General features: G+C 35.5%; 1 protein-coding gene across 2 annotated transcripts in view; it reads left to right on the top strand.

The window, feature by feature from the left end:
- MICU1 (mitochondrial calcium uptake 1) overlaps positions 1–13,323 on the top strand; it is a 249,274-nt gene that overhangs the window by 119,881 nt on the left and 116,070 nt on the right. The window lies entirely within an intron of this gene.

Genomic DNA, 13,323 nt, shown 5'->3' with positions numbered 1-13,323 from the left:
CGAAGCAAGTCTGCAGGCATAATGTGGTAGAAATAATGGAGTTGACAAGTTTCCCTTTCTCGGGTTTTGATAATATCTCATGAGATACTGAAGACTGAAGTAAATCCCTACAATAATGTTGTATCATTTCCTTGAAGTGAATGTTGTTCCAGGATACTTTTACATTTTTAACATTCCTTTAATCAAATCTTCTGCCACCTTTTTTTTAAGCATCTTCATTTGTATCCATTTTTTTTCTATAGCCATCTAGTTAATGAACTAGGAAAACATTTGCACGATAGGTATTTGGAGTTGTTCTCAGAGCTGAAGTGGTTAGAATTGGGACTGAAAAGAGAATGGCTTTCTGGCAGCCTGAAGTTTACAGTATCTTAAGCATTCACCTTCCACAGTTTGTTGCACAGTCATTTCTGTTTGTCTGCTTCAGATGCTCTATTACCTTTGAAAAGGTTGCAAACTCTGAGTCAGGAGAAGAAGTCCTAAGCTACTCTAAATTAGAAACTTCTTAATTTAATTTTATCTGACATATCCTCAGCTCCTGCCTTTCCGTAAGCTCAGGTATGGGGCGGGGAAAGAAGACGTTTTTAACTGTGCAACATTTTCTGTTCGATTGGGAACAGTGTGATTGTTTAAGATGGATATCTTACCAAGGCTTTGGCATCTATGCACCAACTAAATAACGAAGTATGAGCATTAATTGCATGGGAAAATTGCCAAATTTTCTCTAATACTCTTCCCCTCCCTGCCCCAACCCCAATCTTATGTAGAAATACTGTTCGTCATTTGGAAATGATAGGTTGAAATTGCATTTTCTGGAAGAAACATATTATTATCATTACTTTGCCTTTGAAGTACAACCTCAAATATTTCTTAAGGTTATCTAGGGAAATGTTAATATTAAAACAGTCCAATTATCTCAGTCTCATAAAGGATGACATCTTTATTTATTTATTTATTTTTTGACATCTTAATTTAAATAGTAAAGCTGTGTTCTTTATCAGATTTTTCTATAAACCAGAGATGATTTGAGGTTCTAGCTGATATATTTGCATCTATTTTGCTGACATAATCCATCAACTACTATTTGGTAGGAAGTTTATTTTGAACTGAAATTGAAATTTCATCAAAATTGAAAAGCGGGTTTAAACTAGAATAAATAATGAAATTAAACTCCTAAATATGATTTTTCTCTTTGGCTTCATCCACTTGAGTCTTAAAAGGCAAAATTATTGGCCCTACTTTGATCAACGCTGTTAAAGTTAGGATTCACTGAGCACAGTGAGTATTAATACATCTGAATCATGATTGGAATTCTCAGTCCCAAGGCTCCTGATGGCACCTGCAACGTTGGCAGTGTTATATAAGTCTGTGTGATTAGTCAGAAACCAGAGCGTGGATGCTTTAGCACAAAACGATCTTGGTTAAACAGTTCAGGTTTTTTGTTTGTTTTTAAGGATTTATTTATTTATTTTACAGAGAGAGTACGTGCATGCATGAGCAGGGGGAGGGGCAGAGAGAGGGGGGAAACAGACTGCCACTGAGCGGGGAGCCCAATGTGGGGCTCAATCTCAGGACCCCGAGATCATGACCTGAGCCAAACCAAGAGGTGGGTGCTTAAGCGACTGTGCCACCCAGGTCCCCCAAAGACTTAAGTTTTAGACTCCTAGAGAAGTGTAACAATTACACATGTATAGGGTATGATTTGCTTTAAGTTTCTAATTAAGTATTCCTGCTTCCCTAAAAAATAAAAAGATTCAGGATATGCAGTTGAGGTTAGTACCAAGACCCTTATGAGGTTATTTATTTATTTGTTTTTACTCGAATTCAATAATTTGAATGTTTTATTGTAGTCTGTAGTTGTAGTTTAAATTTCAAAACAAGATCTTAGGCTAGGTCACATAAATGAATAGTAAAATGTTGAATTTCCCTTATTTGAGTCAGTGAGGACATTGCTTTGCAATATTTTGCATAATTTTGTTCTTTAGGTAGAAATGCTGTTCTGATCAGTTGACCTGCATTTCTGCATTTCAGCCTTAATTTCAGAGATTCAAGTGATTTGACTGGAGTTTGACATGTAACTTTTAAGATGCGCTAAATATGTTATATAGAACTATTGAATCACCGTGTTGCACACCTGGTAGTAATATAACACTGTATGTCAACTATACTTTAATTTAAAAATAACAATAATAAAATAGCACAATGCTCTGGGAGGTATCTGCAATTACAGTCTCTTTTTTAGAATACCCAATGCTCTTACATTTCAGCATATATACTGAAGAATTGGTAGAAGTGTTTCTCAGTAACTTTAAGATGAAAACAAGTTTCTCTTAGACCCTTACTATAAATTTGTTGGCTAAACTTATCTTTTATATATCACTTAATCTCACATTATGTGGCCTTACAATAGATTTAGAATATATTTTACTTCTTTTGACTTTTATATACAGAAATTTCTTCCTTTTGGCTTGTCTAATGTTTATTATTTACATCGAATTTGTTATATTGAATTAAGTACAAATCTTTATGATAGATTTTCCTAGTAAAAATACATTACATATGTTCATTAGTATAATATTAATGTTCATTAGTAACAAAAGGTACAAATAAGTACCTCTGAGATAGAGAAAGTGAACATTATTACCAATCTGGTAAGAAAGAATATGTTTTCCTTGGACTATGCCCCCATTTCATCCCTAAAGTATATGAATCATATTTGCTTAGGGAAAAAAATGACTTAAAATTTAGTCAAAGATTAAACATTATTCAAAAGATTAATTGAAGAAACATTTTACTTGACATTCTCAGTTGCAGAATTAAACATTGATAAGACTTTGGAGTAAGAAAAACTAATTGAAAGCCTTCCCTCTACTTTACCTTCGTTGACTCTAGATTTTCCATTTTTACCATACTTTGGGAATTTTAAGATTTTATTCAATATCAAACTCAAATATCTATATTTTCACAGATTCCCTATGTATTGTGGCTAGTTGGTTTGAGGATATTATTTATGGTAGAATCAGATTTATAAAGAATCAGATTTATAAAGACCAGCTAAGAAGCAGTCATATAAAACCAATTATAAAGACCAGCTCTCATTTCCTCCCAAATTTTAATGTATTTATTTGATTTTTCTCCTAGCTTTAAGTAATTTGAGAGATCGAATTTGATAGTTTTATGGCAGTTTTGGTGTTTTTTAGTAATGTCGTGAATTTTTTAAAGAATCGGCTTTGGAATTGTGGATGCTAAACCCACTTACAAATACATTGAGTTAATTAATAGGTGTACAATCTTAAATGCACCTGAACCACTTTTTGACAAGTGGGTTCCGTGAAAAACATACATGTAACTTCCTTCCCTCTCTCCTTCTACCCCTACTACAACTCCAGAAGCATGGAAGAATAATGTAGACGTTTAAGAAAAAATTAGAAGATTACATTGCACAGGGCACGCTGAAACGCATGGCTAATTTAAAAATCCTCTTTAAACATCTTTCTCATTTTTAAGGAGCCTATTGCAAGACATGCACGGTCTCTGTTCTTTCTCTTAAACACATGCACACATATGTGCACACATGCTTTCCCTTTTCCTCCATTTTTCCCGACTTTGATATGTCCCTTCCCTTCTTTTTTCTTCACCTTTCTACGGTCCTTCCCCCTCCTATATCTTGTCTTTCAGATGTTTTCAACTTTTTCTTATATGAAGCACTTTGGCCTTCTTTTGGCCTCTTCTTCCTTTCACTGTACTCAGTTCAGCGGAGATCTCATATACAGCTGCACAAACAAATATTTTCTCCTTTAGAGGACTGAGGGTTGCAAACATGGACATATTCTGTGTAAGGTAGTAGAGGAAGGGATACCTTCCTGGAGAAAATCACACTAACTAAAGGAGCATTATAAGGTGTTTTTCCTTAGCCCCTATGGAGATATGTTCCAGTAGTAATTCCCAGTCAATGTATAATTGAATGTATGTTCAGCATCATCTTTATTATCTCTGCACACTTTATAACTGTCTAATAGTGGAGGTGGCTAAGCCTAAACCATGATCCCACATGCATCTCATGCAGGGTTTTAAGCTACCTTTTTAACCATTCAGATAATTTCTTGTTTATTTATACTTTGGATAATAGTCATACACTTTGTTGGTAATCAGAAGACCTTCAAAAGAAAATGGACTACTCAAATCAGAAAATATTGTAGAAAAAGTAGTCACATTTATATGGTAAATTAATCTTTAACAAAGGTACCAAAATAATTAAATGGGGAAAGGAAGGTGTTTTCAACAAATGATTTAGGAGCGACTATATATATCCATATTTTGAAAACTAAACCCTACCCCCTTCCCTCATTATACACAGAATTTACTTGGAATAGATTGTAGACCTAAATGTAAAATCTATGACTATAAGACTTCTAAAAGAAAATATGAGACTATTTTAATGGACTGAGGAGAGACAAAAATTTATTAGCATATAAAAAGCAATAACTATAAAGGAATAAAACCACTTAGACTTCATGAAAATTTAAAACTTTTCATTTTTAAGATAAAATAGAAATTATAAGCCACAAACTAGCAGAAAATATTTTTAATACATGTATTTGACTATATTTGTTATCTGTTGCTGAGTAATCCAATGCTTAGTGGCTTAAAACAATAATAATCATTTCTTGTCACTTATGCTTTCTGTGAATAAGAAATTTGGGAGCAATTTGTCTAGATTGTTCTGATTCAGGGTTTTTCGTGAGGTTACAGTCAGAGGTTGGCTAAAGCCTTAGCCATCTAAGTATGGAAGATTCATTTCTAATGTGGCTCACTAAAATAACTGGTACTGAGTGTTGTTGGGAGGCCTCAGATCCTCTTCCTGTAGGCTCTCCACAGTCCTGCCTGAGTGTTCTTTTCAAATGACAGCTGGCTTCCCTCCAACAGATCAATGTGCCTTTTATGCCTTTTATGACCTAGCCTCAGAAGTCACACATTATGACTTAAGCTGTCTTCTGTTGGTCATACAGACCAACCCTGATTCATTGTAGAAAGGAACTAGATCTACATAAGAACGTGAATAATAGCAGGCAAGAATCACTAGGTTACCCAGGTCAGACTCCATGAAAAGAGTCTCATATCCAGGACATATGATGATCAGTGATAAAAAACAAAACAAACCCAATTAAAAATGGGCAAAAGACTTGGATTTTGCAAATACATAATTTCCAATAAATAGAGAATACTCAACAACATTGACCAGCAAGGAAATGCACAATAAAACCACAATGAGATACTACTACCTACCCACTCAAATGACTAAAATGAAAAAGACTGGCAATGTTAGCAATGATGTGGAGTGACTGGAACTCTCATACATTGACGGTATGAGTAAAAAAGTACAGCAACTTTGAGGAAAGTCAAAATAGCCAACAACTGAAAAGAGCCTGTGTTTATCCATAAAGCAATGAATAATATTGTGCATTGTGATTATAGACAAATTAGAATAAATTATTTCACTTTTATTGATGACTAATAGACTTCTCTACAATAAAAATGAATGAACTAAAAAATACAGTATGAATGATTCTCCCCACCATGATGCTGAGCTAAAGAAGCTATACACCAAAGAGTATATACTGGTGATACCATTTATAGAAACTTCCAGAAGAGGCAAAACCAGTCAATGGTATAAAAATATGTTGGGGGGCGTCTGGGTAGCACAGCAGTTAAGCGTCTGCCTTTGGCTCAGGGCGTGATCCCGGCGTTCTGGGATCAAGCCCCACATCAGGCTCTTCTGCTATGAGCCTGCTTCTTCCTCTCCCACTCCCCCTGCTTGTGTTCCCTCTCTTGCTGGCTGTCTCTATCTCTGTCAAATAAATAAAAAAAATTAAAAAAAATATGTTGGGAATTAACTGTGGAGGAGCATAAAAGAAACACTGGAAATGTTTCCAGTGGAAATGTTTGATATCTTGATGGGGATGTGGGTTACTCAGATATACATATTTATGAAACTCATTGTTTTGTATCATTAGATTTGTGCATTTTACTGAAAGTAGATTTTATTTAAAACAAAACAGATACTGAAGTCTAGCTGATATGTTTGCTTTTTTGCAGACATGATTAACAATTGTGAAACTACTCTCTGTATATACTAAGCTTAAGCAAATGAGTAAATATATTGAAGATGATATGACCAGGTTTCTCCCTGTTGAGAAGGGAATAACAAGTATGTATGGGGTAAGACTACATTGTACCTCATAGTATTAGAATGAAATTAGAGATACCAATATGAATTCATAGTTTATACTAGACAGATATGAATGTAATCATGAGGAAACATCAGCCTAATTTAAATTGAGGGATTAATCTTCAGTATAATTCACTTTTCAAGTCTTTCAAGGTCAAAAAGTACAAAGAGATTTAAAAAAATGGCAGTAGGTAACTCCAAAACTACATCTCTCCACTAAGACAGTTGGTAAGCTGGCAAAAACTATCAACTTTTTCAGATCTCTGGAATCTAACTAGCAAAGGCTTTAAACAACCAGTGGAATGCTTAAAGAAGAAAGAAGATGCTGAAATTTACTAAGATAAAGTTGTGGTGTTACTTACCTGATGACCATTTCCCCACTCACCAGCACAAATGGCAGCCTTAAACCATTCCTGGTACAACTTGCACATGCCAGAGTGAGCAGTGCAGACCTTCTTCTTGGAGAATATGGATGTGGGCATTGACCTGTCTGGTCAGTGAAGAATCCACTTGCAGGCTTGCTTTTGTTTTGCCTGTGTTGGAACTTTCTTAGAGCTGGGGTGGCCTCCCAAGTGGCATTTGTCAAAAGCATTTAGAATTAAATATACTAGGCACAGCAGCCTGAGACAAGCAGCAAACAAACCAAAAAGCCTGGGAATGAAGAGGCTGCAGCTGGAGATAGTGAGATAACAAGGACTTTGAAGTGCTCCACCATATACTGAGGAATCTGGAAGGCCTTGCATGTCCAGAGCTGAATGAATACTTAGAAGAATCCTTAGCAGTCCCTAAGCTTTCACCTCTGGCTGCCTTTTAGCTTCTATGCAAGCAAGAAGTGAAGGCAAAGGCAGTTTTTTAAACAGTGGCTGAGCTTTGAAAGAATGCCCAACACAGAACCAACCTGCAAAGACCTGGAGAGTATTCCACACACACATCTTAGGCTCCAGAAATCTCTGTCAAATCACTAGCTGACAACTAAGGTAATGGAACAGAGACTTGAGTGACCATGCTTGACAGAGCATACAGTATTTACAAAAAGAATTTAGAAAAGTCACTAAAGAAATAACTACAACTCACACAAGCAGCAGCAACAAATCCTGAGGAGAGGGAGAATCTGATTTCCAGAGTTACCACGTTATACAAAATATCCAGTTTTCAACAACAAATTTTGCTTTCAAAGAATAATGTATTGTCCATTTCACAGGAAAAAAAGAAATAGGAAAGCTCTGACACTACACTTACTACAGACTTTAAATCAGTTGTCTTAAATATACTCAATGACCTAAAAGGAACCATAGGTAAAGAACTCAAAGGAAACAAGGAAAATGATGTACGAACTAATAGAGAATATCAACAAAGAGAAATTTCAAAAAGTTATCAAGTAGAAATTCTGAAACTGGAAATAAAATAGCCAAAAGGAGAATTTCACCAAAGAGATATAACAGCAGATTTGAACAGCCAGTAAAAAAAAGAATCCATGAACTTGAAGATAGGTTAATTAATATTATCATTTTGTGAGAAACAGAGAAAAAAGAATAAAGAGAAGTGAACAGAGTTGAAGATACCTTTGCGACATCATTAAGTGTACCAACATATGTATGATAGGAATTCCAGAAGGCAAGGAGAAAGAGAAGAGAGCAATATTTGAAGAAACAATGGCTGAGAACTTTATAAATTAATGAAATATGTGAATCTACACTAGGATAAATTCACAATACCTGCCCTGAGACGCATTATAATCAAACTGTCAAAAACTAAGAAAAAGAATCATGAAAGTAAGTGTTGCTAGTAGACGTACCCTATTTTTAAAAAAATGCTAACGGGAGTCCTGGGATGCCTGGATGGCTCAGTGAGTTACACATCTGCCTTCAGCTCAGGTCATGATCCTGGGTTCCTGGAATCAAGTTCTGCATTGGGTTCTTGCTCAGCAGGGAGGCTGCTTCTCCCTTGCCTGCTCTGCCTGCTGCTCCACATTGCTTGTGCGCACGCTCTCTCTCTCTCTCTCTCTCTCTCTCCCTCTCTGACAAATAAAAAAAAATTTTTTTAATGGGGGGCGGTCCTCAAGGCTGAAATGAAAGGACACTAGATAATAACTTGAAGCTGTATGAACAAATGACACCAGTAAACATAACAACAGGGGTAAATAAAAGCCAATGTGATTGTATTTTGGGTTTCTAAGTCATTTTTCCCCCTGTGATTTAGAAGACAAATGCGTAAAATAGTAATTATAAATCTGTGTTAATGGGAACACTGTATAAAGATGTAATTTATGAAAATATTTAAAGAGATAGGGCCCTAGAGGAGCACAGTTTGTTTTAGTATTATTGAAGCTAAGTTGGTATTAATTCAAACTAGGTTGTTGTAAATTTAAGATGTAAATTGTAATCTGCAGAGTAGCCTACTAAGAAAATAACTGGCTCCATTTATATGAAATATCTAAGTGACTCCATAGAGACAGAAAGTAGATTAGGGGCCAGAAGAAAGGGGCAGTGCGGTGTGACTGTTTAACAGGGAAGGGGTTTCCAAATGGGGAAAGTTCTGGAACTAGATAGTGGTGATAGTTACATAACATCGTGAATGTACCTACTATCATTGAGTTGTACACTTTAAAAATTTGTATGTACATTTTACCATAATTTTAAAATTTTATGAAAACATAAACAGTATGATGTTGGCATAAAATAGACAAATCAATGGAATGAGATTGAGAGCCCAGAAATAAACCCACATATTTATAGTCAATTGATTTTCAACAAGGTGTGAAGACCATTCTGTGGTGAAAGAATAGTCTCTTCCACAAATAGTGTGGGGTCAACTGGGTATTCACATGCAAAAGAATGAAGTTGGATCCTTAATTCACATTACATACAAAAATTAACTCAAAATGGATCGATAACATAAATGTAACAGCTTAAACTACCAAAGTGTTAGAACAAACATAGGAGTAAATCTTCATAACCTTGGATTTGGTGATGGAGTCTTAGATATGACATCAAAAGCACAAGCAAATTGAACTTCATCAATATGTAAACCTTTCATGCATCAAAGGATATTATCAAGGTGGTAGAAAGGCGATGCACAGAATGGAGAAAACATTTGCAAATCAATCCTGATAACAGGTTTTGTATACAGACCATATGAAGAACTAAACAAAAACATGTAAAGAACTTTTACAACTCAATAACAAAAGAACTAATAACCCAATTCAAAAAATAGGCAAAGGATTTGGATAGACATTTCTACAAAGAAGATATACAAATGGCCAACAAACACATGAAACATGCTCAACATCATTAGGCACTAGGGAAGTGTAAATCAAACCACAATGAAATACCACTTCACACGCACTAGAATGGCTATCGTTTTTCGGGTTTTTTAGAAGATTTTGTTTATTAGCATGAGCAGGGCAAGGGAGCAGAGGGAGAGGGAGAAGCAGACTCCCCGCTAAGCAGGGAGCCCAATGCAGAGCTGATCCCAGAACCCTAAGATCATGACCTGAGCCAAAGGTAGCCTCTTTTTCTTTTTTTTAAAGATTTTTATTTATTTATTCGACAGAGATAGAGACAGCCAGCGAGAGAGGGAACACAAGCAGGGGGAGTGGGAGAGGAAGAAGCAAGCTCATAGCAGAGGAGCCTGACGTGGGGCTCGATCCCACAACGCTGGGATCACGCCCTGAGCCGAAGGCAAACGCTTAACCGCTGTGCCACCCAGGCGCCCCCAAAGGTTAGCCTCTTAATGGACTGAGCCACCCAGGAGCCCCAGCTATAATTTTTTTTAAAAAAAGGAAGATGAGTGTTGATGATGGTGTAGAGAAATTCGGACCTTTGTACATTGGTAGTAGTAAAATGGTGCAGCCGCTGTGAGAAACAATTTGGCCATTCCTCAAAAACTTCAACATAGAGTTATGATATGACCCAGCAGTTCCACTCCTAGGCACATACCCAAAAGAACTGAAAGCAGATAGTGAAATAAATACTTGCACATGTATGTTCACAGTAGCTCTGTTCTCAATAGCCAAAGCTCGAAACAACCCAAGTAGCCTTTAATGGATGAATGGATAAACACAGATTGTGGTATGTATACAATGGAATATTATTTGATGATTAAAAGGAATGAAGTACAGGGGCGCCTGGGTGGCTCAGTCGTTAAGCGTCTGCCTTCGGCTCAGGGCGTGATCCTGGCGTTATGGGATCGAGCCCCGCATCAGGCTCCTCAGCTGGGAGGCTGCTGCTTCTTCTCCTACCCCCCCTGCTTGTGTTCCTTCTCTCTCTGGCTGTCTCTCTCTGTCAAATAAATAAATAAAATCTTTAAAAAAAAAATAAGAATGAAGTACTAATTGATGCTTCAACATGGATGATCCTAGAAAACGTGAAAAATCAAAACCTAAAGGCCCACATATTGTATGGTTAAAATGGTGAATTTATGTTACATAAATTTTACTACGATCAAAAATAATAATAAACCTCCAAAGGAAAAAATAAAGAAGGGCAAAAAAAGCTATTTTGGGATTATAGAGATTGAAGAGACGTGACAACTAAAGCCACTTACGATTGTGGATTGCATCTTGGGCTGGGGCGAAAATAGTTAAAAAGGAAATTATTGGATTTAAATTTAAATTTAGTTAACTAAATTTAAAAGACTGGATTAGATAATAGTATGTATCAGTATTAAATATCCTGATTTTATTAAATTTATGCTATGGTATTTAAGAGAATGTCTTTGTTCATAGGAAGTATATAGTGAAATATTTAAATGTGAAGGGACATGTATATTGAACTTTCAGAGGTATAAAAGAATACATATATAAAATGATGAAGCAACTAAGGTAATATGTAAACTATTGGTGAATGTGGGTAAAAAGTATATGAGGAAAAGTATGTGATGATTTCTTATATTGATCTTTCTGCCTTTCTGAGTTTGAAATTATATCAAAATTAAAAGTTACCAACAGAGTTAGATATATCTTTTTTTCATCTTTGGAACAGCAGCATAGTCCAGATGATTGTTAGAAAAAAATACTGTTAGATATGCTTCTCTGTCTTAGCTGCCACTTTTCACTCTGTCTCTAAGACTTTTGTGTGTTTCTCAACTTCTGGATCCTAGTATTTATTTTACTGGCTTATAGCAATCTCTCTGTACAATCATTACATAATTAATGCAAAGTACTCAGCTTTTATACATATTTATTGTTCTAGCTAGTAATGTTATGCCTTCAGGAGCCTATTCTCATTTTATGTATTTTTTTATTCACATACTTTATTTTTGCGGTATCTTGTATAATGTAAAAAATGTAAACATATGTTTCCCTTTTTTGAGAGATTAAAATGTTAACTTCCCAGCGAAAGGCTTTGCTGCCCTAGTTCTCTTCCAGTAGTGTTTGTTTGTTTGTTTGTTTGTCTGAAATTTGTGTTCAGTCTCTTGATAGAAGATCAAGTGTGATACAAGATCTAACCTAAATTTGAACACATTGGACTATGTGCTCATTTTTGTTGTCAGTTCAAAGAAGTAATCTCTAAATGCTGTCAAACAGGACCATGCTTTCTGTCCACCACAGATGAGTCGAAGTCCTTTCCTAACTAGAACGTGCCATCAGAACCTCACTGCTTTGTTAGCATTAAACTGTGGAGTTTTTACCTGTTTATGCTGACCATTTCATATGAATAAGCAAATACCCAATAGAGGCTATTTTGGATAGGTTTATTAAGAAGACTGTGATGATTCATTTGGTACTTGTATTTTCAATTGGTTAACTAGTTTTCTTTCTTTTGTGATGTATGATGGGATCCTCACTAGACAGAGGTAACCTATTGGATAGCTGTATACTTGGATGCTGGTGTGGTGGTGCTTGTTGGTTTAGTTGGTTTTCATGATACTCCTCCTGAGGTTATGCTTGCAGTGCTGCTTCTTATTTTATGCTTGCATGACATTATTACTTTGATTGCTCTTTGTTGGTTTGGGTTTTTAAAACTTCCTGTTTCTATTTTTGGTACCCAGAATACTTTCTTAACTATCTTTAGTTGGTCCAGAACTTATGGAAATTAGTTCCAAGTCTAACTCTTTGGTGGATCCTTTTCAGTTTTTGAAAATATCTTCAATGTCAACCACTAAGTTTATCATTTGGCTAGAAATTCAGAAAACAGGGTAGCTTTGCTTAAACATGCAGGAGGAGACCACTTGCCAGACAGGCCATTACTAAAGCTAAGCATTAACTCTTTGTGAGTTTTACAGATTAAAGAAAATTAATATATACTTAGAATAAAATCTAAGTTTTAGGAGAGTTTCATCAAATAGCTGAAACTTAGGAGCCTCCAGCAAAATATCAATAAATACAACTAAATTAAATCATGCCTCAATCTTAGCACGCATGTCTGATTCACTATTATCTCTCAGAGGTGCTGTTTGCTCTGCAAACTGTCCTACATTCCAAACCTAAGATTCTTGGGGGTCAAAAGGTAAAAATTAAAATCAGTATTTTAGAAATTAGTTTTCTGAGCATTTGTGTGGTCCTTGAAAATAGTTGCTTACCTCTTCATTTCTGATCACTAGTAGTGTAGTTTTTCTTGGGCAGTTAGCTGACTTGGTTTGGGCAAATTGTACCGATTTCATTTTTTTTGTCTTTGTTTTTGGTTTTTCTACTTTATGTGCCTCTATAGAAAAAGGTGGATTGTTTTTATTTTTATTTTTTTGAAGTTTTTATTTTAATTCCAGTATAGTTAACATACTGTGTTATATTAGTTTCAGGTATAAAAGATAGTCATTCAACAATTCGGGTGGATTGATTTTTTTGTTTTGTTTTTTTTTTAATAATACTTTATTATATTATGTTAGTCACCATACAGTACATCCCTAGTTTTTGATGTAAAGTTCCATGATTCATTAGTTGAGTATAACACCCAGTGCACCATGCAATATGTGGCCCTCCTCACTACCCATCACCAGCCTATCCCATTCAGGTGGATTGTTTTTAAACCCGAGAAACAAAACCAGTCCTGAAGTGGGCCAGTATATGCCAAATAGCAGGAGTTCATAAAATTGAAATTATTTTCTAGTGTTCATATTAAGCCAGTGTTAAACAAAATCATCTTTTTTTTTTTTTAAAG

Source organism: Ailuropoda melanoleuca, chromosome 6, assembly GCF_002007445.2.
Source record: "Ailuropoda melanoleuca isolate Jingjing chromosome 6, ASM200744v2, whole genome shotgun sequence".
NCBI classification, from domain to species: domain Eukaryota; kingdom Metazoa; phylum Chordata; class Mammalia; order Carnivora; family Ursidae; genus Ailuropoda; species Ailuropoda melanoleuca.
Note: the sequence above shows the minus strand (reverse complement) of the source record. Positions and strands in the feature narration are given on the sequence as shown.